At 35.9% G+C, this 23,776-nt stretch overlaps 1 pseudogene; it reads left to right on the forward strand.

The window, feature by feature from the left end:
* The first annotated feature begins 511 nt into the window (after nucleotides 1–511).
* On the forward strand, nucleotides 512–11,042 carry LOC128217562 (uncharacterized; annotated as a pseudogene).
* The last annotated feature ends 12,734 nt before the right edge of the window (nucleotides 11,043–23,776 follow it).

Consider the following 23,776-nt stretch of genomic DNA (forward strand, 5'->3'; position numbering starts at 1 on the left):
TAGAGCGGCGCTACTGGGGTTCCGATTTTGGCGGCGTTTAAACACATGTATCGTTGAGTACGCCTGTAATCTGGGAATAGATTAATCCTACCGTTCCAGCTGTAACAAAACACATGATACTCTGTTAACGTTCTCGATGTTATTATTTTTATTTTGAACTTTTAATACATATTTTAATACTCCACTGTAGTCGTCCATTTGTCAGTGTCCCATTGATTCCTGGTCAATTATTGATTAGTTTAACGTGTAAATATCGGTATGCTTTTATATATATCTTAAACCAGGCAGCGTTTGCCATTGGGTCGAATTGAACAGGCCGAGATGGTAATTGGTCCGAAATGACAGGGATATCCAAAAAAAATCTGTTCGATTTAGCGAGGTTATCCGTATGATCCGGGTTTCATACCACCCAAAACAAAGACATTCGGAACCCATCGGCCATCTTCAATCGTTGTTTTCGATGGGAAATAGACTAGTACTCTTCGTTACTTTTTGATAAAAATCTAATTTTTGTAGAAAAGAGAATAAGGGTACCAGTCTAATGATAAATGTTGAGCTGTTCCGAATGTTACATAGAATCACGTGACAAAGAATTTCGTAACAAATCCAGACAACCTAGAGGAAAATCCCCTTTTTGACATATTTTTAAACTTATCCTAGACAGCCGATATATAATGAAAGGTGCTGTTATCGGTGATCAGTACCACTGATATGCAAACCTTACCTAAAGTGGATGTTTACTTAACTAGCACTAACAGGTGAATTGTGTTTCGTTATCAGTCTCGTTCGTACCCGGAAGTGATTGTTTGTAGCAAGAGAAAGATACGTTTTAACTTTTACGTATGTAAGTAAATGAACTTTATTTTTACACATGGTTATTAGAATAAATGTTAATAGATATCGATGCCAACAACCGCATGAAGTATCACACTGTATAATCTCACATTTTGGCCATCATCATCATATTTATCCTTGTTTCAACTCGACTCAGGTGATATATGACCGATTTAGGGTCTTTTTGTTGATGCTTTTCTAGTTCTGAGTTTATGTGTCAGTGTATAGAAAAAAAGTCTAAAGTTTTTTCAGATAAAAAGATAATTGACCTTGATCTCTCACCTATCCCCAAAACTGTTATTTCCTGTGATGCACCCATCAAGTCAATATTTTTTCACTTTTCACAAACAAGCAGACGCCCAATGTGCATGTCAGTAATACTGGGAAAGGGAGTTGGCATCATTCAGAGATAGATAATTGACCTCCACTTAAAACTGTTTTGAGTGGGAAATTCCTGGAGGCAAAGAATTTTAAGAGCACAGAGAAAACAGCATAGAGACTTTAACTGAATTATGGTCATTGCGTAACCTTACCATATCGTAACCGCTCATTCTTGGTTATTTTGTAACCATTGTATTAGTCATATAGTAACCGTTGACAAATCGATTGGTCATTTCGTAACCATCAGTCAAACATTTAAATGATGGATAATACATACTTCAATATAAATAATTTTATTTTCCAAATACAAGTTAGTAAAAACTATAAATGTTGAAGTGCATTCTATGATTATTACTATCAAGGTGTGAACAAACAATGAAATTAAGTAAGACAACATTAATTGCAATCAATTTAATTAGCACGACTAACCAACATTTAATTCAATTAATAAAATGATTTATCGGAATGTTATATGTGCTTTTTATATGCTTATTATAAATATGCTTATGTTAAAATAACTTATTATAATATAAAAATATAGAATTTAAGGCTGTTTTTGTAGTTTGTATGCAGAATGGAATGTGTCATGGAACATGACGCTCAATTAAGTAATTGTAATTGTTAGCTTGTTATTAGCAGGAATTTGTGGGATATTTCCCTATTGTTATCTTGGTTGCTGTGCAATATGTATTAGGTATTGAGCAATAAACTTAACGAGGTTATAAGTGTGCCATTTAACACCTCGTTAACTGATGGTTACCAAATGACCAATCAATTTGTCAACGGTTACGAAATGACTAACACAATCGTTACGAAATAGCCAAGAATGAGCGGTTACAAAATAGTAAGGTTACGAAATGACCAGATCCCCTTTAACTCAGATTCTAGACAGCTCATCATGACCATAGGACACCAATTCCATTACTACAGTATTATTATCAACTAGTTTTTTTTTTTATCAGGATCAATTTTACTTTTCTCAAAAAGGAGTAACAGTAATACTTTTATCTTTCCAGCCATACAGGATAATATTTGAAGCTAAGATAGTCTGAGATACAAAACAATCATCCTACAAGAACAGGATGACTAAATTAAAGAAAGCGGCACACAAGCTGCATTTTGATGTGAACCTGGAGACACAGTCATCATATCACATTCAGTTTCTGAGAACAATTGAAGCTAATCCAAATCTTAAAAGTACTGCGTTTCTTCGCTACGCATTATACAGATATGAGACATTCTGGCTACCTCTGGCAGCAGAGCACCCAAAAGAGAAACTCTCAGCTCCCTTAGACATTGAATGGATCTGGCACTGTCATATGCTGTCCCCCAAGGCGTATGCACATGACTGTCAAAATATGTCTGGAATGGTCATTGACCATACTCTGAAAAGTTCTTCTGACTTCAAAAAAGATCAAACAAAAGCTCATACCTACTGGTCTGCAAAATATTCACCAGAGCCTTTCTTGCCAGACCCAGATGCTGTAAATAAGCCTGAGGTACAAAACTTTGCCTCAAAGTTATCTTATGATGTTGTCAGTGCCGCCTCGAGACAAGCGGTCTTCTACTACCAAGTGTCATTGCCTCACTATCAGGACAAACTGTTTTTAAAGAACAGTTTAGAGAGGTACAAACAATTTCTTTTCCTAAAAACAAAACTGCCCAAAGAATTTATTGTTCCTTGCTACGACATAGACCTGATATGGCACTCTCACCAGCTGAATCCACGTGTGTATGCTGCTGATACAAACAGAATCATTGGACATCTTTTTAACCATGATGACACTGTAAATGACAGAAGTGAAGGATCAAAATTGGCAAATTCAGACTTGAAGACAAGAGAACAATGGAAGCTACATTACAATGAGAATTTTGCTATGTTTGGGGCAATGTATCGTGGGCTACCACCAGGTGGCATCCTGTACAAATTGACAGGTGAAGACATCCTCACATTCTGCACTAAGACAACTCGTCTGAAACTTGACAAAGTCACATTGCAGTATGAGAAGCTCGGGCAAGCGAAATTCAAATACTTGCAAGTAGAAATTTCATCTGCAGCAAATGATAAAATATTGAAGACAAATTTCAAATTGAAATTACCCTATGATGCAGGCATGCAGCCTTTCTCTTGGAATGACATAGACATTGATTTTAAGACAATCGAATCCAATGTCCTGAAATTTGTTGTTAAGAAAAAGACTGGATGGAGTATATTTGGTTCAAAAGAAGTTGTAGGGTCTGGAAATATCAATATTCTCATGAAGATTGATGGTTATCCTTCATCAAGCCGTGGTGGGGACTTAAAGGAACAATTGAGCATTGGTCCAACTGTATTGAGTGTCACAGGGAACTACAGTCCTCCACATGCTGAACAAGCCCTGTTGTTTCTAGATGCTGGGAAGTATGAGAATGCGATTATCCCGGAGAACATCAAGTCTCTCTGGGGGCCGGTTGCGTTAGAGAAGCTGCCTGCAGGAGTTAGCAATCAGTGCCAAGTGGCATCTCATAGGTGGGTTCCATAACACATGCCTGTAATTTTAACTGATGGGTATTACTTCATTAGGCAAACTTTATTCATAAGTCTTATTGCTTTACATAATTAAATTTATTTTGCAAAGAGGAGATATTTCTGTGATAAAAACTGACTTTAACAATTCTTGAAATCTAGTAACATCAATCATTTTTGATTATGGATCTTACATATTATGTAAAAATACATTATTTACTCTTTAACTACATGTATGATGATTTTCTGGCATATTTCAGTTTGAAGAACCACATTGGTGTGAAGCATTTCACAGTGCGAACAATTCACAGTGCCCCATTGATGATGTCAGTGGTCCAGGTGTTCTACCATGACAAGATGGCGCCATCGCTCACCTGGTTGCGTCTGACCAACTACCCCTACCAACTGAGGTAAAGGAGATATAATTAACATCATTGTTTCCTGAGCCTCTCTCTAGCACAGTCATGAAGTTGTTTTGATTTATTTGTGGAATAAACATGTCTAGAATACACTATGATGCATAATTTAAACTAATATGGCAAAAGAATTAATTGTGCCACCGGTATCACAAGTAGAGCTTGTAAAAATAAAGTTTAGAGGAGGTGCATGTTCACTTTGGGGGTGACTTACACAATTGTCTAACAATTGTAAATAAAATATATGAATTTAAATTCAGGTGCATGACAGGAATGGGTTGACATTAAACCCGAAACTTGGAGAGCGAGCAGTGCTCATTAAAAACCACACTGGGGACTGGGGCATACTGGTGGGCAGATGGGCCGGGCTCAAGAAAGGCGTGGCAGGCACCAGACGTAAGTATCTACAATGAAAACTGGTTTATTTGGTTTATACTAATTTCTTTTAGCTTGATTGTGACGTAAGCTGACAGCTTCTAGAAACACTCAAAAGTCTGTTTCCTGGGTTGAAACTATTTTGAAAGGCCTCTAGAATGATCCCCTGGTGGGGAACCCACAACCTCTTGAATGAGAGGCAGACACCTATTCCAATACACTAATTTTAGTTTTGATCGCTCACTTTATTTTTATTCATCAATTTGAAAATATGAAACTCCAAAGTCCTCAATGTAGATGATAGTTTAACATGTATTTTAAACGGTTCCATTATGATTCTTGTAACATGTAATAATTTGAATTCTTGTCAAGTGTTGTGTCCATGTAAAATAAACAAATGAAATATACTTTACTGAAATAACAAATTTAATTATACCTCGTTTATACTTTCAGAAAAACATGGTGTAAAGGGATCCCCTGGTACTTTGATGCTGAAGTTCTACAAAGTGAGTACTGGCAAGATTGTTTCCATAACTCTTGGCTACCTGCAGAACCGCTATGCCTTTAAGTTTGAGTCGTCAGAAGTTGATTTGATGAAAGGGATTCTGAAGATTGATACTGAATTAGGTGAAGTAGCAGAAAACCTCGCACTTGCCTTCTCTGTGTCTCTTTTGCATGTGTGCTTTGTGTCCCAAGACCGACTGGCTGGAAAGAGGGTGCCCAGGTGAAGCCAAAGTCAACAACTCGAGGTAAAAAGGCCGTCCAGTCTATACCCTCTGATGACATGACCTTCATTGTGGCTGCAGGCCTGCTGTATACCACGCCCTCCAACTATTACATCCAACAGCACTATGGAAGCCACATGTGTGCCATGTGTGGTGGTGGGGTTGTGGATTACAGCGATGGGTGGGATGGGCTACCTGATGGCGGTGAGGGTGGAGCGTGTGGAGGGGACGGGGCAGATGGGGCAGCCTGTGGAGGGGGTGGTGATGGTGATGGGGGTGGTTGTGGGGGTTGCGGAGGTTGTGGTGGAGGTGGAGGTTGTGGCGGAGGTGGAGGTTGTGGAGGGGGAGGGGGTTGTGGCGGGGGTGGATGTGGGGGTGGTTGCGGCGGTGGATGTGGGGGCTAAGTTAGGGAAGGTAAAAACTTGTACTCAAACAATGGTTTTCTTAGCGTCATTATTGTAGATTAAATACTTGTATTTGTATGTAACAGGTACATTGTGCCTATTAAGAAGGAAGGACAACACCATTTAATTTGTTTCTTCCCATTGCATCTGAGTATGATGTGATATATATGCTACATGTATTACAGTTGTTTTTATTCATATTTTAAGCATGAATCTGTTAAAAGTAGAGAAATATATTTTACATGTGTTCAGGAAATAAGTGCTGTATCAGTCCTTATGTAGTTTGGAATGGCAGTTAACGAGTTGGTAGAATATATATCATACCTTGAATCATATAGTTCTCATTGCAAAGATATGTTTACTTGATTTGCTTAGATGTGCAGTACATGAAATACCTGTGTTAATTCTGGGAATTATCAAAATATGTTAAATTGTTTTGCTTCTGTGCACAGGCATGTAGGAAGGTATTAAACATTGGGGCTGCAGATGGGTTGGATTGGGAAGGGGTGACCCACTGAGAAAAAAAATGAAAATTTCTACTAGGAAAGACCAAAATATAAACACTTGATAAAAATGTTAAGAAATATTTGCATAATTTTGGTAATACATAAATCAGGTTAAGGTAACAAAAGCCTAAAATTATAGGAAAATATATGTCTTCTTTCAAAATGATGTGAAGAGAAATTCATTTACATCTATGCAATCTTGACTAAAGCAAGTTTGGATCTTTAACTTTAAAAAGAAACATGCAAAAAGAAATGTGTGTCGACTACAATAATCACCCCAATTCTGGCAAAATCTAGATACCAGGAAACCTGTGATTGGCCCTGTCTGGCAATAGTATTACGCTTTGCCTTTTGTATCACTCAAAGGTGTGGAATGCATAGCAACTTTTCAAATACAAAGCAACATTGATAGATTCATGGGGCCTAGCTACAAGCCTGTTGCATGTACATGTTGTTTTCAGGGCCTGGAGTGGACTGAATGCATTATTTTTCTAACATCACTATACAATGTAATTATCTGTTACTTCTCAGTACAATATGATTTATAAGATGTAATCTGTTTTGGTGCACAATCTTATATTTTCATCCTCATGTGTTTTATTCTAATACAATAATGCAGGTAATTGCAGGGTGTTCAACAAAATGTTACTTTAACGGTAGTGCCAGTTCTCATTCTGCTCAAAGTAATATGGATAATATGGGTATTTATCGACGATAGCTTTCAACATGGGTAATCATAGATGTGCGAGGGTGCATGCAATACAGCACACAAAATGGAGTACCGGTAATGCAACTTTCTATTTGTAGAATTATTTTTTAGAGTTTTTTGGCTTAAAAGTGTTAGTAAGCTTTTTTGATTATATTGCAAGTTATATTTCATCAGCCAGTTCAGCCATCTTTCATAATAGTATCACGGTCATTTATGATGGTTGCACTTGATATTTTCACAAAACCTTATACCGGGAATACTTGCAGATCATTTCTTGTATATGTGTGTACCTACATTTTCATGACAAAGCCTGTTAAAAATGGCTGATAAGTGAATCGTTGTTTAAAGTGTTTTTCTGTTGTGATTTAAAATATATTTACTATGTGTTGTGGTTATTGAAATTAAAGTGGACCATATTGGTCTGTACACATTATTATATTCAATATGCAAATATGAACATTTCAAAGCCTTAGAATGGAAAGGTATTATTCAACTCATGATGTTGTGTTCAAAGTTAATACAAAAAACCAGAAAGAAAACCTGAAAATTCAATTTGGTTGAAATTGTTTCTCATTTTCAACTACTACCTCTATTTTCAATATAAAAAGTTTGAAATAGAACTATGGTTTTTAGGGCTTATTACATTTTCTTTATCTTTAAATGTTATAGTTATGACAGTTTATTAAATTGTTCAAATGTTTGAATTTGGTCAGTTAACAGATATGTTTTTACATTACTTATAATGATGATATCATGGCATAATTTTGCTTGGTCTTGTGTTCAGTTGTATTAAAAAAAATATATATATATGAATAACATGTATTTCTATTCTTAAAAACAGCCTGGGGCTTTTTTTTAAGATTACATGTATTTCGACAAAATCTAGTGAGGAAAAATTCCAGAGTACAATTATAGGGTACAAGCTATTTCTGATATCCCAGGGTCTGTATGTTAATTGATAGTTGATTTATATATAGATATATTAATTATAAAGGGTAATTGTTTGTTTCAGATAAAGATGTGCAAATTTTTCACTGAGTGAGCACTAAAAGTAATATTTCTTGAATGGCTTTGCCACGAGTGAATAATTTACTTTTGGTGTTCATGAGGTGATATATATTGCAATCGTACAATCTCCACCGTTATATTTCAATAAATTGACAGAAAGTATGAAGTTGAGAATTATAAAACTGCATGTTGACAACTTTCTTTATAATTATACTACTGTTTGCAAGTGAACATTTGGTTTTGTAGCATTCAGTGATCAATTGTGGCCTTTGCATCTCCTAAAACCAACAAGTGAGCAACATCTTTGTCCTGTCAATTGTGTTTAAGCATTAAAGAAATACTTACTGCCAACTTCAGCGATTTGACATATTCTTATCACATTGAACTTACTTAGTGAAGCGTTGGCTCTAAATTTCTCATTTGGCTCTGATTATCATAGGATGGGATGATTGTCTTAGCTGGGGTTCTAATATTCTAAGCCTCACTTGGGAGTTGATTTATTGAACCTGAAGGCTCAGGTCAGCTCCCATTTAACTGGACTGACCCCTCTTTCTTCTCTCGGTTGTGAAGCATGTAGATGTCATACAGACTGCCTGCAGCCACCATTGAGCTGGTACATATTGACTGTCTTTTTGGTGCATAATTGAATTTGTCAGATTGATAAGCACATTTGCAAACAATAGTACTAAGTTATATAGATGAAAACGGTTTGAGTTTGTGCATTTAGGTTATAAATCTAATATTTTTTGTGGCTCGCTGAATTCCTGTTCATGAGTTATTGTGTTTTGTTATAGTTTTATAAATGAATGTTGTTTATTTTTACGATGTTTATATCATTTATATTTTATTTCTGGTTGTTATTGATGAGGGAATATATATTTGTATATATTTTCTATAGAAAATTAGGATCTGTCTTAAGATTGAGGTAATACTTTTTGCCATTGAAAGTTAACAGCCATTACCAGATTATTCTAAGATGTTTGTTTTATAACTACTAGCAGTTAGATAATGAAGTGAAAGTTTTGGAAATTGAATAATTTATATGAAGCCTACCGGGTTCTTAAATGTGTAAAATATGTCTGGCTAGTTTTATAATAATTATGTTGTTGTTGTTGTTGTTTTTCTATAAAAATAGCCAGTCATATCTCTTTCAATTCCATGCAGAACAATATGCTCCCTGTACCATTAAACAAGATATGTGGCCTGTCCTTGTGGCTTGTAGTTTCCAATGCATTACTGAATGAATCTCATTGACTTTACCTTGAACATTTAACCACAAATAATAGTATCTATAATTTACCACAAAAGCTCGGTTCAACAAAGGGCTGTTTGATTTGTTATTTAAAATGTTAACTGCTTTGGGTATGGTATGTTGATAAACATATTTTTATTGAATTGCTTTTTAGCTCGACTATTCGAAGAATAAGGAGAGCTATACTACTCACTCTGGCGGTGGCGGTGGCGGTGGCGGCGGCGGCGTTGGTGTCACACCTTGGTTAAGGTTTTGCATGTAAGCACCTTTAAGTCATTATCTAAGTAAATACATCAGTTATTGCATTGAAACTTTGGATATGTATTCCCAACTATCTAACATACTAAATTAATGAAGTTAGATAACAATTATTTGAATATAATGCAAATAATAGGCCTTTATTATTCGACTTAGAAATTCTGGTTAAGGTTTTGCGTGTAAGCACACATAGGTTAATATCTCAGCAACTACTTGAGGTATTGCATTGATACTTGATACAATGGTACTCAATCATCCAACCTACTAAATTAAACAAGTTAGATAACTCTAGTTTGCATTTAATGCAAATAATTGCCCTTTATTATTTGACTTAGAAATTCTGGTTAAGGCTTTGCGTGTAAGCACACATAGGTTAATATCTCAGCAACTACTTGAGGTATTGCATTGAGACTTTATACAATGTTAGTCAACCATCCAACCTACTTAATTAACCAAGTTAGATAATTCTAGTTTGCATTTAATGCAAAATAATTGCCCTTTATTATTCGACTTAGAAATTCTGGTTAAGGTTTTGCATGTAACCACATTTAAGTCAATATCTCAGCAAATATATCATGTATTGCATTGAAACATTAGATATGTATTCCCAACACTTTTTTGAATATAATGCAAATTATGGGCCTTTATTATTTGACTTAGACATTCTGGTTAAGGTTTTGCATGTAAGCACACATAGGTTAATATCTCAGCAATTACTTGATGGATTGCATTGAGACTTTATACAATTGTACTCGACCATCCAATCTACTTAAATAACCAAGTAAGATAACTCCAGTTTGCATTAAATTAAAATAATGGCCCCTTTTTTTTATTCGACATAAAAATTCTGGTTAAGGTTTTGCATGTAACCACTTTTTAGTCAATACTTCAGTGAATACATCATGTTTTGCATTGAAACTTTACACACAGGCTCCCATCTATTAAACCTTCTTATTTAATCAAGTAAGATAACTCTATCTTTTATAATATATAATTTTTGCCCCTTAATTATGCGACTTAGAAATTCTGGTTAAGGTCTTGCATGTTGCATAGGATAATATCTCAGCAACTATTTGATGTATTGCTTTGAGACTTTATACAATGGTATTCAACCACCCAACTTAATTGAATAACCAAGTTAGATTTATACTGTATTCTGCAAATAATGGCCCTTTATTATTAGACTTAGAAATTCTCGTTAAAATTTCGCATGGAACCACATTTATGTTAATATCTCAGCACACCATGTACCGGTATTGCATTAAAATCTAATCTAACAGTGATCCTTGCATGTTTTGCCAAAACGTTTCAATCCTTATATTGAAAAGCGACGGAATAGTCGAGTGCGCTGTCTCTGTGACAGCTCTTGTTTTCTATACTCTGGCATTCTTTTATTGCTTTTGTTATTGAAATAATTGTATAAACCATTTATTGTGCTAGATTTGTTAGACTCCTGTGATAGTGGATTGTTATTTAGAGATTTATCTGTCTGTTAAGCATAGTGTTTAGAAAATGACGCAATTTTCGCTTTTGCAACTTTCTTTTTTGGAAAGTATTGAAAATGTGATTTCTGTTATATTTTCGCATTTTAAATACTTCGCAATATACAGCTTTTATCTGTGTTGTGTTTTATTTCTGTACCTTATACAATAAATGTGTTGTACTCGATGTTATTTTGTGATTCTTAATGGCAGAAAATTATGAGACTTTTTATTCTCCTAATAAAGTTTGAGGGTTAGAGCTGTGGGTTGTCAGTTAGTCCCTTCAATTTTGCTTGTCCTTAAGGTAACATGAAAACTATTGGATGGAATTTAATTTAACAATAATAAAACATAATGAGAGGAAGTGCAGTGTATGGGAACCATAACTTTATTTAAGTTAATTATGGAGTTTTTTCCCTTTGTAACATTTTCTTTTGTGGGCATATCTATAAACTCACAAAAGGAATTAAATAAAAAATATACAACGGTAAAGCACAATGAAAGGAAGTGCCGTATACAGGAACCATATCTCTTTTGTAGCAAATACCAGGGTACTGCCCTTTGTTGTGTGGGTTTTTTGTCCTGACAAGAACTTGAAAACTTTTGGTATTTATGAAAACTTCATGCAACGATATAGCAGAAAAAGAGAAAGTGCAGTGAACACGAATTATGACATAAGTTAAGCCAATTACAGAGTTGCCCTTTGTTACATTTTCCTGTCCAGAGCATTACTTGAACTATAACGGATTTAATCTAATAGCACTTGATACATTGTATAGCACAATGGGATGATGTAAAGTGTACATCGAGGGGTGAGAGCGAAAATGTTCTATCTGCTTCTTTATTTAATGTCACTTAGAACATTTTCGCATTCACCCCTCGAGTTACTGTCATGAACCATATCTCTTTTTTAGAAAATTACAGTTACATTATATTGCCTTTTAATGTCAAACTTGAAAACTTCTGGATGGACTTTATTGAAACTTCATACAATGGTAAAGAACAAAGAGAGAACAATGAACATTTACATTAACTATAGGTAGCCAATTACAGAGTTATTGCCCTTCGTTACTTTTTTCTTGTCCGGAGCATAACTTGAAAGTTCTGGATGTAATTGAACTAAACTTCATACAATGGTTAACCGTTTAGCACAACGAGAGGAAGAGTAGTGTGCACGAACCATAACTCTATCCACAGCATTGTCATTTTAAGGCGGAACTAAATATGTTTCTGCCATTTCCGATTAGAGCGGCGTTCGGGTGTATTAATGACATTAAGCGATATCTCGAGTTTTACCCCTGGAGACGGATTTATAAAGCATGTTAGTGATTTTTAACTAATCCGAAAATACTATTTTTTAACGTTTATTTGATCTACCTTTCATCAAATTTGTTCATATGAATTTGTAATTATTTAGAATATGTTCTTGCATATTTAAGAAATATTACACACCACTGATGGTCATATGACATTATAAGGACCGGCCAGTCAGCCCCCGAATGTGTATATGGACCGAGGCGTTGGCATTCACCTCCGGGGGCCGACTGGCCGTTCCTTATAATGCCATATGGCCCGAAGTGGTGTGTAAATATTTCTTATATTATACCGAACATTTGATATTACCATTCAATAATTTTAAAGAACTTTAGATGTGTTTTATTGAACATAGCTTAAATGTTTACTTGCGACATTTGTTGCCGTTGTGTAAAAAACAAGCCACACAGTTGTATGACGTCAGCGGTCCATATTACATTTTTGCGAGGGCCGGACCAGCCAAAGATATGATATGGACCGCTGACGTCATAAAACTGGATTTTTATCAAAATACAGTGATATACGGACCGATCGACATTATATATACAAAGAAGGGACACCGTTTTATGTAAGGTATAATATATGTTTATATTTGTGTTGTACAAATATCAGTTTTAAAAATAGTTTATTGGGCAGGTGCGTTACCAGTCAACTTGTTATTCTCATTACGAACAACAAACCTTAAACTATACCCTGCCATTTAATAATTGGGAATTAACCTAGTAGAATTTTAATAATTTAGCACCGGCGAAATATACGCAGACTGGAAACATAATATTTTAGCAGAACGTTTGATGAATTGACATTTAGTGAATATAAAAATGAAAATAATACTCTGACATATATCTATAAGATTGATGTACATAATTCATCTCTAAGTAGATTGTGCCAAACACGTGTCACGTTCGCAAGACTCGCATCATTCGGCATGAATAAATTGACATTGCTGACCCACTTAACATCGGAGCCTCATCGCACGACTTGTGGCCTTTTTATACTTTTTTTACACAGATTTGGGGTATTTTAATTAAATGACGTTTTTGGAAGCACTACTGAAAAGTTTACGATGCTATAGATGATAGTAGTTTGTTTTAAGTGTAAGACTGTAAGATTTTTCATCGATTGAGCACATATAAAAGATATATTTTACGAGTGACGTAGCCACGCGTGAATAATTCACTTTTGGTGTTCATGAGGTGAAATATGTATTACAATCTTACACTGAAAGAAACAATTTTGTTTTATTGTATGCCTAAAATTGGAGCGAAATTCATTTTATTTCATTATTGTAGAAAAATTCCCCAATTTTCTGCGCACGTTACGTCATTTTTCGAAAATGCAGTCGTTAAAATTTAAACTTAGCCGTGTGCACGTTGACGTCTGATTTGGAACTGAGAGCGGATAAAAATTTCAAAACTGTTTCAAACATCACCTGAACCAGTTTTTTCAGCATTCTACCTCATGCATCTATTAATTAAAAGCAAAACGTATTGCCACATCCACTATAGAGCAGAACATGTTTTAGAATAACATTGTCATATCAAACGTAGTACTCAACAAATAGCAGCCAATTGTATAAACAATAACATTTACTTTATGATACCCTGCTTTAGGGAATTGTTTAATAATGTGAGTCATAAGGTGTTATTGACAAAATCATATCAATGAGTGTGTAGGTAATATGATTCCCAAACCATCTTGGTATAAAAATGCTCATTCTACATATAACACCTACCACTTTGAATCAGGTATGAACAATGTCAAATTTCCCAGGATATGTTAACCATAACCAAACATACGGTGACAGTGTATTTAGGATAAAGATGGGCTCTTTTTAAAAGGGGACTTGGTGGAATGGAACAAAAATAAACCAATCATGTTTTTAAAAAATAAAAATGAATTCTAAACTTTGCTTCAACTACTTTTTTCTACACCATTTTCGATTGAAATCCGCGGGTTATTTTCTTGGGAAATGGGATTCTCTTTAAAACTGCTTTTAACCAGCAGATTCCGCCTCATTTTATGAAAGACTGAGTTAGATTCATTTGGATATCTTGAAAAATTCGACAGAATATATATATTAATGTTTTAGTATATTTTTCGTTTTGTTGCTCCTCCTGGTTTGTGCATTGATGCATTTATTCTTGGATTTTATGAACACATGATTGTGTGTTTTTTTTGTACGTTTGTGTATCTCGTTCAGTGTCATTCTGGCCCTAACCTCGTGCCTCTCAGAGTGGTTTAAATTTGCGATTTGGACTAAATTACTTGACCTGGTAAATGTATTTATGAATATTTGACAGTATATTATTGACATTTTACTAGTTTTATTTAATGGGACTATAGGGCCAAGCCCATAAGGCAAGAAATAACCACAACCTTGTTTGAAGGGACCTAGATAAGGCCTAACAGACACTAAAAAGACACACAACGTACACAAATTACATTCGGACAACACAGGCATACAACACGAAACTGACTTATAAACGGTTGGAATGCGACGATTGGAATGCGATCTCGTCTAGTGTGTGTTGCGTTGCGCGGGGAGGCTGCGTTGCGCGGTGTAGGGTATAACGGCGATCTCATCTAGGGTATGCTGCGTTGCGCGGGGATGCTGCGTTGCGCGGGGAGGCTGCGTTGCGCGGTGTAGGGTATAACGGCGATCTCATCTAGGGTATGCTGCGTTGCGCAATAATAGGGTTTGACAGTGATCCTTTCTAGGAATTGCTGCGTAGCGTAGGGTTAGCCAAATTCTCCTGTAAATGCGTTGCTAAACAAGCTGCGGTTAATAATGGATCTCTTCCGTAGCGTATAAAAGGTTTTTAGTCGTGACACTAATATCGCAAAGAGAAACAACTCGACTGCATCCTTTCCTGCAGTTCAAACAATATAGATACTTAATATTCAGCTGAAAGCGGATAATTGTTCAAATATACTTCAAAGTTTGGTACAAATGATAGTGCTTAATTATGGCACAATAGGGGAACTGAATTTAGCACATTAACTGTTGTTAATTACTATGAATCTATTAAACAAATCGAAAACATAAAAATGTACTTCAATGAAAACATCTTTCGTATTATGAACATATAAGATCTTGTTATTAAAAATATAATTTCACTGGGGATCACAAAGATAATAATAACGGCAAAATAATTAAGAGGTCGTTTAGAATAAAAGCGATATATGTTATATAACATCATTGGTTTTAATTTTTTGCTGTTTTCTATCATTTTGTTTCTGAATATAAATGAATTCTCAAAAAACCCACCTCATGACGTTTAAAGGAATGGAACAAATTTGAAGAAATGCTTAAAAAAATATATGGTAATTGCCATTTGCCGCCCCAAAATTGCTGCTGAGAAGACTTTCAAAGCCAAATGTCAGAGTCAATATTTCAATTGTTCTTCCACGGGGATTAGTTTTTTGGGGTTATGGTTTGTTCGATCAAGCATAAATGAAAGCATTTCATGCATTAGGAACACCACATGATCATCCTACCACTTTCTAGTTTAAATGAACAAATACGCACGATGAACACCACATGCTCATTCTACCACCTTCTAGTTTGAATTAACAAAGGCGCATAATGAACACCACATGTTCACTCTTCCGCCTTCTATTTCGAATAAAAAAGCACATGACGAACATTCTTGTTTGAATGAACAAATGCGCATCATCAACACCAAGTGTTCAATCTACAACCTACTAGTTTAAATGAAGACATATGATGCATTATGAACACCACATGTTAACTCTTCCATCTCACCTTCATGAACAAATGCGCATGATGAATACCACATGTTCACTCTACCGCCTTTTTGTCTCTCTTCATGGACAAGAAATAATACCGATATGTATAATTCGTTTTTGATTTTAGGTTATGGGCTTGTTAGCCTGTAGGTTTTCAGTATAAAAGCTCGTTTAAAAATGATGGCATGTACTGCATGTCTCCAGTAAATTCATGATCAAATAAACTTTAAGGTATAACCAACCGGTAAGGCATACTCCCTCACCATTTCTAATATACTTATTTTGTTGGTTTTTCCATAAGGTGTAATGCACTAATTTATTTTCCCCCAAAAGGCCAACGGCAAACGTAAAAATGTTTTAATCAATATTTATATGAAGAATTACAGTAACAAGTCAAATAGTCAAACGTCTTAATACCTATGTGAAAAACTACATTAACAAGCTCAGTTGCATAAGACATTTAAAACAATCATAAACCAGAAACATGGTACAACAACACAGAACTATACAAACAACACACTACATATATAAAACTAGGGTGTTTATCAATGATCAACTATGGACTCAGCCAGGGAGGCTTCAACAATACCAACGTATTTAAATACTGAATTGATTCAAGATGTCTGGGATGACCGAATTCCGAGGAAAAGTAACAAAATTACAAAACAAAACTAAATCTTACATTAGCAAAAAAGAATATGTTGAACTAAATATATTTGAAATGTCAATCTATTGTATTCAATGAATTGCTCTCGACTGTATGCACTTTTTGGCACATCACTTTAGAAATCTTAATGGAAGTGCTAATGCTTCATTTAAGTTTTATTGAACTTTCCATTAGTGGATATAATAACTGCCTACGTAACTGTTACATAAAACCTTTCCGCTCTGTTGTCACTCATTCATGATGTATGTTGAATTGAATTAAATTGATTTGTATGTGAATTTCTTCTCGCCTACGATCTTAGCCCTCAATGGATTCTATTAGACATACAAAACATTCATTCATTCTTTCTTTGTTTGCATAAAGGAAATGTTTTTTACAAGTTCATGCAAAACCTGTTTCATATACTGCAACATTGAATTCCACCATTAGTCTAAATTGAAAATTTGAAAGGAAGGTATTCGAATTTTAAATCGGAAGGCCTGCAGGCCGTTAATAACCTTAGCATTTAAACAGTTTGATAAACAAAATAATATTTGTATTGTGTATCACACACTTCTGGTATTTAACATCCAGCAAACTGAAGATAATTTACATCAAATAACACCTCGATTTCCGAACGAAACGTGGCCGCGAGATCGTGTTTCTATGACTCCACCTAAGCCCTTCCTTTGCAAAAGTTTGTGTCAGTACTTGTCGTTTCAAAGCCTGTATTCCTTATGGCCATTTGGGTGATGTCTATTTCACTAATAAACACATTTGATCTATTTCGGGATGCGGATTCAAACAAAAGACTGACATTTGTTTGTTTTGTTCGTGCAGGAGAGCCTGCGCGGACAGCGTGCACATGAAATACTGACCTATATGATCAGGTTTTTCAAATCGAGACAATGCAAATGGATATGTACACTTGATTTCATTCTCCTATTCGTTTATTCATCAATAAAAAGCTCTTGAATATATATGTTGAATATTAAATCATCTTTTTTAACTTGAAAGACCAACAAAAGGCTTTTAATTAGCTATGATATCTTGATTATAATTTCTTACGGAATTTAAATGAATACTTAATTAAAAACGTTTCTTCTTAGATTTAAACGAACGGAAATCTTTAAGGTATATTATTATAAAAGATGACTTCAAATAATTTCGGCCGCGCACTACAATCAAGGATTCTGAACACGAGGTGAATGCTCAAGCGTTCGGTTATTCGTCTGTTACTATTAAAATCCAAGGCATCAAGATGTATATGTGTCAGGATTGATAGAAAAATAGATGTACGTGAAGTTAGCGGCCTAGCGGCCTAGCGGCCTAGCGGCGTGAAGTTAGCGGCCTAGCGGCGTGAAGTTAGCGGCCTAGCGGCGTGAAGTTAGCGGCCTAGCGGCGTGAAGTTAGCGGCCTAGCGGCGTGAGGTTAGCGGCCTGGCGGCCTAGCGGCCTAGCGGCGTGAAGTTGGCGGCCTAGCGGCCTGGCGTCCTAATTATTTTTTCTATTTCCAAACAATTGTTAATGCGTTTTTTTTTAAAACAATGATAAATCAAGTTTTTTTTATTCATATAGTTACATAGCGGCCTTACATTGTTATCTATTCAGAATATTTTTCTTTACCTTTTAGGCCACACCAAATTGATATTTCGTTCCGCGGATTTACCGCTCCTATTTTTTTTTAAAATGTAAAAAAAATATATATATATTTTTTTTTTGTGCGCCCGCACCTCCATTTTGATCGCCAAGCAGATTTTTTTCAGGTAATAATTTATTAAAAGGCTAAAATATTCAAGTATAATTTTTCTACGCTAGTTTTCGTGTTTTTGTAAAGGGAAGTTACCGATGCGTAGTGTTTTTATACTGTATATCGACCGGTTTAGCATGAGTTTCAATAAATTCAATCAAAATGGCGGCTTCCGGTATAAACAATATGGCTCGAAGTTTGGAAAATAAATCTTATTTTTTTACAATAAATGTGTTTTGAGCATGCTTGAAGTCATTGTTAATCGTCTCATGCACTAAAGGATCATTATTTAAAGCAATCATTATGCAATAAAGCATGTGTACTGGTATCTAAGACTGGTAGCGATTATATTGCGTAATTAGTGACTCGTTTTGAATGGAAATCGGACAGGTCAACTTAACTGGAACATGAGTCATTGTTTGGTCCAAATTGATTATCAAGCTCATTTTTGATCGAATTCTGACAAAACAACAGTTTTGAACAAATATCTTTTCACAAATAGTGATATAAACACTGGTCTGGATATACCTCAACATAAGTAAGCCAGAGAGTTTATCACCTTATATTTTGTTTTTATTTGCAGCATAACCCGGGATTGTAATGCACTTGTCAATTGTAACCACTGCCCCGCCCACACATCGCCCTTGTTCCAGGGGTATACCGGGGACAGCAGAGGCAATGGGCTGTGTTTTTACCTTTCAGATGGCCCCGCAGTGCCTAGTGAATGCGGTTTTGTCTTCATATTGAAAATAGTCAGGAATGGGCCTCACATAGGTATTCGGGGTTGCGAGGCCATTTGGCAGGGATTTTACCAGCAGTGTGTCCCCGCAGGTCGGGTATTTTACCCGGGTTTTGAGAGACCTGAAGTCAAAGTCCCTGCTATTACGGACTTGGGGGGATATACAATTGGCTGGTGCATAAAAACATCTAAATAACCAAAAAAAGTACTCTGAAAAATACCCTTTTGTCACTCGTAAAAAAATCTTTAATGTTCTTTTTGCTTTAATAAGCACATGTCATTGCCGCCAGGCCGCTAACTTCACGCCGCTAGGCCGCTAGGCCGCTGAAGTGCTCGATCGACTTTTTTGAAATTTAAAAAAAAAAAAAAAACGCTTTAGAGTGATAATATGTGCATAAAACAGTAAATATATCATTGTTTTAGAAGAACAGGCATGTTTAATGCTTTGAATTAGCTGACTGCTTTATCGACTTTTTCGGAAAAAAACTGTTGATAATCGCTTCAATGTGTTAATTTGTGCATAAAAACAGTTAAAATGTCATTATTTTAGAAGAAAATGCATGTTTACATGCTTTGAAATAGGATTCAATTTAGGCCGCTAGGCCGCTAATTTCACGCCGCTATGCCGCTAGGTCGCTGAAGTGCTTGATCGACTTTTTTTAAAAAAAGTTGAAAAACGCTTCAGAGTGATAATTTGTGCATAAAACAGTTAATTTAAAATTGTTTTAGAATAAAAGGTAAAGAAAAATATTCTGAATAGATAACCATTTAAGACCGCTATGTAACTATATGAATAAAACACCTTGATTTATCATTGTTTTAAAAAAAACGCATTAACAATTGCTTGGAAATAGAAAAAATAATTAGGCCGCCAGGCCCCTAGGCCGCTAGGCCGCTAGGCCGCCAACTTCACGCCGCTAGGCCGCTAGGCCGCCAGGCCGCTAACTTCACGCAGCTAGGCCGCTACCTTCACGCCGCTAGGCCGCTAACTTCACGCCGCTAGGCCGCTAGGCCGCTAGACCCCTAACTTCACGTACATGAAAAATAGAATGTACAACCATTACACGTTGACATACTCAATGTCTGCTTACATTTGCGTCTATTGCCTTCGCTCTGCTTCAAAACCCTGTAATTCAAACTACTTTGTTCCGTGTCTAAATTCAATTCGTAAAAATGCTTAATAGACAGATTCAATACAAACATTTTACTGAATAGGTAATAATTTGTATTAATTTTACAAATGACCTCACTAAAACGTATTAAGTGTAAACAAAAACCTGTTAAATTAACTACTAGACTGAAGGGTACGAAATTCCAATAGATAAGTGAATATGATATGTAAATTGTTTCATTTTTGTTCATGATTAAAAATATCAAAACCAATTTGAAATGGCTGATCTGTTGAAGGAAACAAATGGTTACATTAGTGGAAGAAAATGTAATAAATCGGTGCTAAATTTTCCATCCAAATGCCGAAGACTGATGGCATGAAAGAATAATTTATGTATACAGTAACATTCTTGTTTTGAGAATTTTTTTTTTTAGAAATACATTCAATCTTTCATTATATAATTGATTATTATTCAACTATTACGTATTTGACGAGATACAGACACAACTGCGGTATCAATACCAGACAATTGAAGACAAAATATGCCAGAATTCGCTCAATATCGACCAAACTCGGCCAATATCAACAAAACTCGCCTAATATGAGTTTCCTCCGTTCTGATTGGCTACAAAACTCGCCTAATATAGGATTTGAGAAATGGGTCATTTTCAATGGCTGTCGAAACTCGCCTTATATGAGAAATATGCTGGAAATTGCGTTTTCAAGGAAGCAATTTTGTTTTCCGTTTACCCACTTTTTAAAAAAAATGTGCTTCGTATAAGTTTATTTGGAATACTTGAACCTATTGAATGATTGAACCACTTTGTACGGTTTGATATAACAGTTGTATTTCACCCGTTGGTGGATTTTACGACTATTATGATTTTGTACGCCGACAAAATGGACGACGAAGGTAAAACATTTGACGTTTTGGCAAACGATTTACAAAATAAGACGAAAAGACATGCTTCCTTACAATGTACAGTGCTTTATTCATAAGTATGTGCAATGTCACTATAAGGATGCATGTCAAAATCAGCAAAGTCAAGTCTAGAAAAGCAGACACCATGAATGAATAAGGGATAAATACGGCTTCAATGTGAACTAAAGGTAAGTTGAATGTTTGTATCCCTTTCGGGCTCAGGCAAATACAGCTAACCTCTGACAAATAACTAGGCCAATATGAAATCACCTAATTAATAACATTGTTTTGAGTAAACTGCCGGAAAAAGCTGGAACTTGCTTATGAACTTGTTAATGAAGTACAAATTTGAACCTCTACTAAGTTAAAGACTGCACTCCATTCATATCAGATCACTAAGGTGTAAAAGTAAACTGACTATTTCAATGCAGTTCTGTGGTACAAAAAGAACCTTGGTGTATCTCCATCAGGTGATATTCATAGTACCACTGTGGTTTTGCTCTTTGTTAGGCAAACCTAGGTCATACAGGATAAACATTAAAATAATCAACCGTCTTTCATAAAAACGAGAGACTGTTAAACGAGCTGAGGAGTCGTAAGAATTTGTTTCAAATCAAATTAAGCAACTGGTTTGGCTGAATGTTCTTCTTCTCTTTCAATCACCCTCCCTGTGTTCTCTAATCGCTTTTTTTTTTCACACGAATTCCTTCAATTTCAAGACTTGCTAGAAAACAGTTTTGGTGGTATAATTTTAATATACTGCATTGTGGAAAATTGCTCTACAGATATGTGTTGGTCTCTCGGGTGTGTTACAATTGCCGGTCATTGATCCCTGCATTTCCCGTCTGCGAATGCAGACAAAGTCGAAATACTTGTAGGTAATATTTCCTCGCCCTGCCAGAAGGAGATCCTCTTCCTTGATGTATCGACATATTCGTCTCCGACAGCGTCTGTTTACTTTTCGCCGGGTTCGCCCAGTACAGTCTCTTTTCGCAGGTACGCCTTGGTGAGTGGGCTTGAGTCTCATGTAATCAATATTTTGCGTGTCTGTGGGTTTTCTGGTTGTAAAATTCCCAGGTTGGTGCTCCAGTTTGAATGTTGCTGCCACTCGTTTATGAGATACGAAATTCGAACTGATCTCTTAAATACATATTTCTTTTAGTATTGCTATTCCTACTTACGACTGGGGTATTTTCTTTCTTTTAATTGAGTTTAACGGATAAGTCAACCCACTCACATTGTCCCAACGTCTCTTATCATCTGTTTTTCGCGGAAGTCGCGTAAGTTGTTGATATAACCCTAACATGTAGGTATAAATATCCCATGCAGCTGGCTATATCTATCTCTTAAATGGTCGATAACATTTCTTTCTTTTTTGTGTTCGTCAATTTAAACCCATTAATACAGGTTTGTTTATCTGTTAACTTGTTTATTTACATCCACTGTACATGCTTTAATATACCAGAAGTGAGAGTGTTGTACTAAAGTCTTAGTTGATTAATTGTTGTCCAACAAAGAACCATTCTACTCATGGCCTCTCAAAGTACACACCACAATTACTATTACATTTTAAATTTATGAGCGATTCCCTTTGGCATTCACCTGTCGTCGTAATCAAAGTAAAATAAATTGGCATACAATAAAGTTTCTATTTTATTTTATAGAAGAACATATAAGACTCATACAATTTTGATTAAAAGAAACAGATTGTATTAAATCAATGAGGTCAAGGAACAAATTCATACCCTGTTGTAACCTAGAGAGGCTGACTAGTTCAACAGGTTGTTCGCTTGCCCCTGTAAATAAAACATACTTTAAAATAACGTTATATTCCCAAATTGACATTTTTATGCTACGGCTCACTGAACTGCATCAGTGATCCTGATAGAGGGCATTTCACTCCAACATACCGATTGTGTGAAAGAGTCAGCTTATTTCATTTTGGAGATTTTGCGATATAGCGAGCGAAGCCGACCTTTTTTGACGATATTGTGTGATTTGGTATAGAGCCGACCCATGCAATGAGATGTTCTGCAGTTTGGGGTTTAATATGCGTGGTATGACCCCAACCGCCCCTGGGTTGCTGCGTAGAAAGAGAGGAAGTGGGTATATGGCGATCTAATCTAGTGTATGCTACGTTGCGCGGGGATGCTGCGTTGCGCGGTTTAGGTTTTAACGGCAATCTCATCTAGGATATGATGCATTGCGCGATACTAGGGGTTGAAGGCGATCCGTTCTAGGAATTGCTGCGTAGCGTGGGGTGGAACCAAACTCTCCTGTAAATGCGTTGCTAAACAAGCTGCGCTAAATAATTAATCTCTTACTAAGTGTATAGAAGGTATAAGTCGTGGCACTTTTATCGCAAAGAGAAAACGACTTAACTGTAACATTTCTTGCAGTTCAAACAATATCAACACTTGGATAGTATTGTTTAATACCAGCTAGCGTTAGCCAAAGACGTTCTGTCCCATACCCCGGGCCTTGACCTGTCCTTGACGCAACTCACCTCGCGCGGACAATGCTCCCACTCGTCCGGGGTCGTTCCTTTACTCGCCCTTACCTCGGGTCCAAGTTCTCCCCCCGTTTCTAACAACGATTCGTGCCCCGTCCGTCGTCTTAAGTACCCCGGCTACAGTCCCACAAACACATCAAATTTAGACGCATTTTAACAGCGATATCCCGATAAG

The sequence above is a fragment of the Mya arenaria genome, chromosome 14 (assembly GCF_026914265.1).
Source record: "Mya arenaria isolate MELC-2E11 chromosome 14, ASM2691426v1".
NCBI classification, from domain to species: Eukaryota; Metazoa; Mollusca; class Bivalvia; order Myida; family Myidae; genus Mya; species Mya arenaria.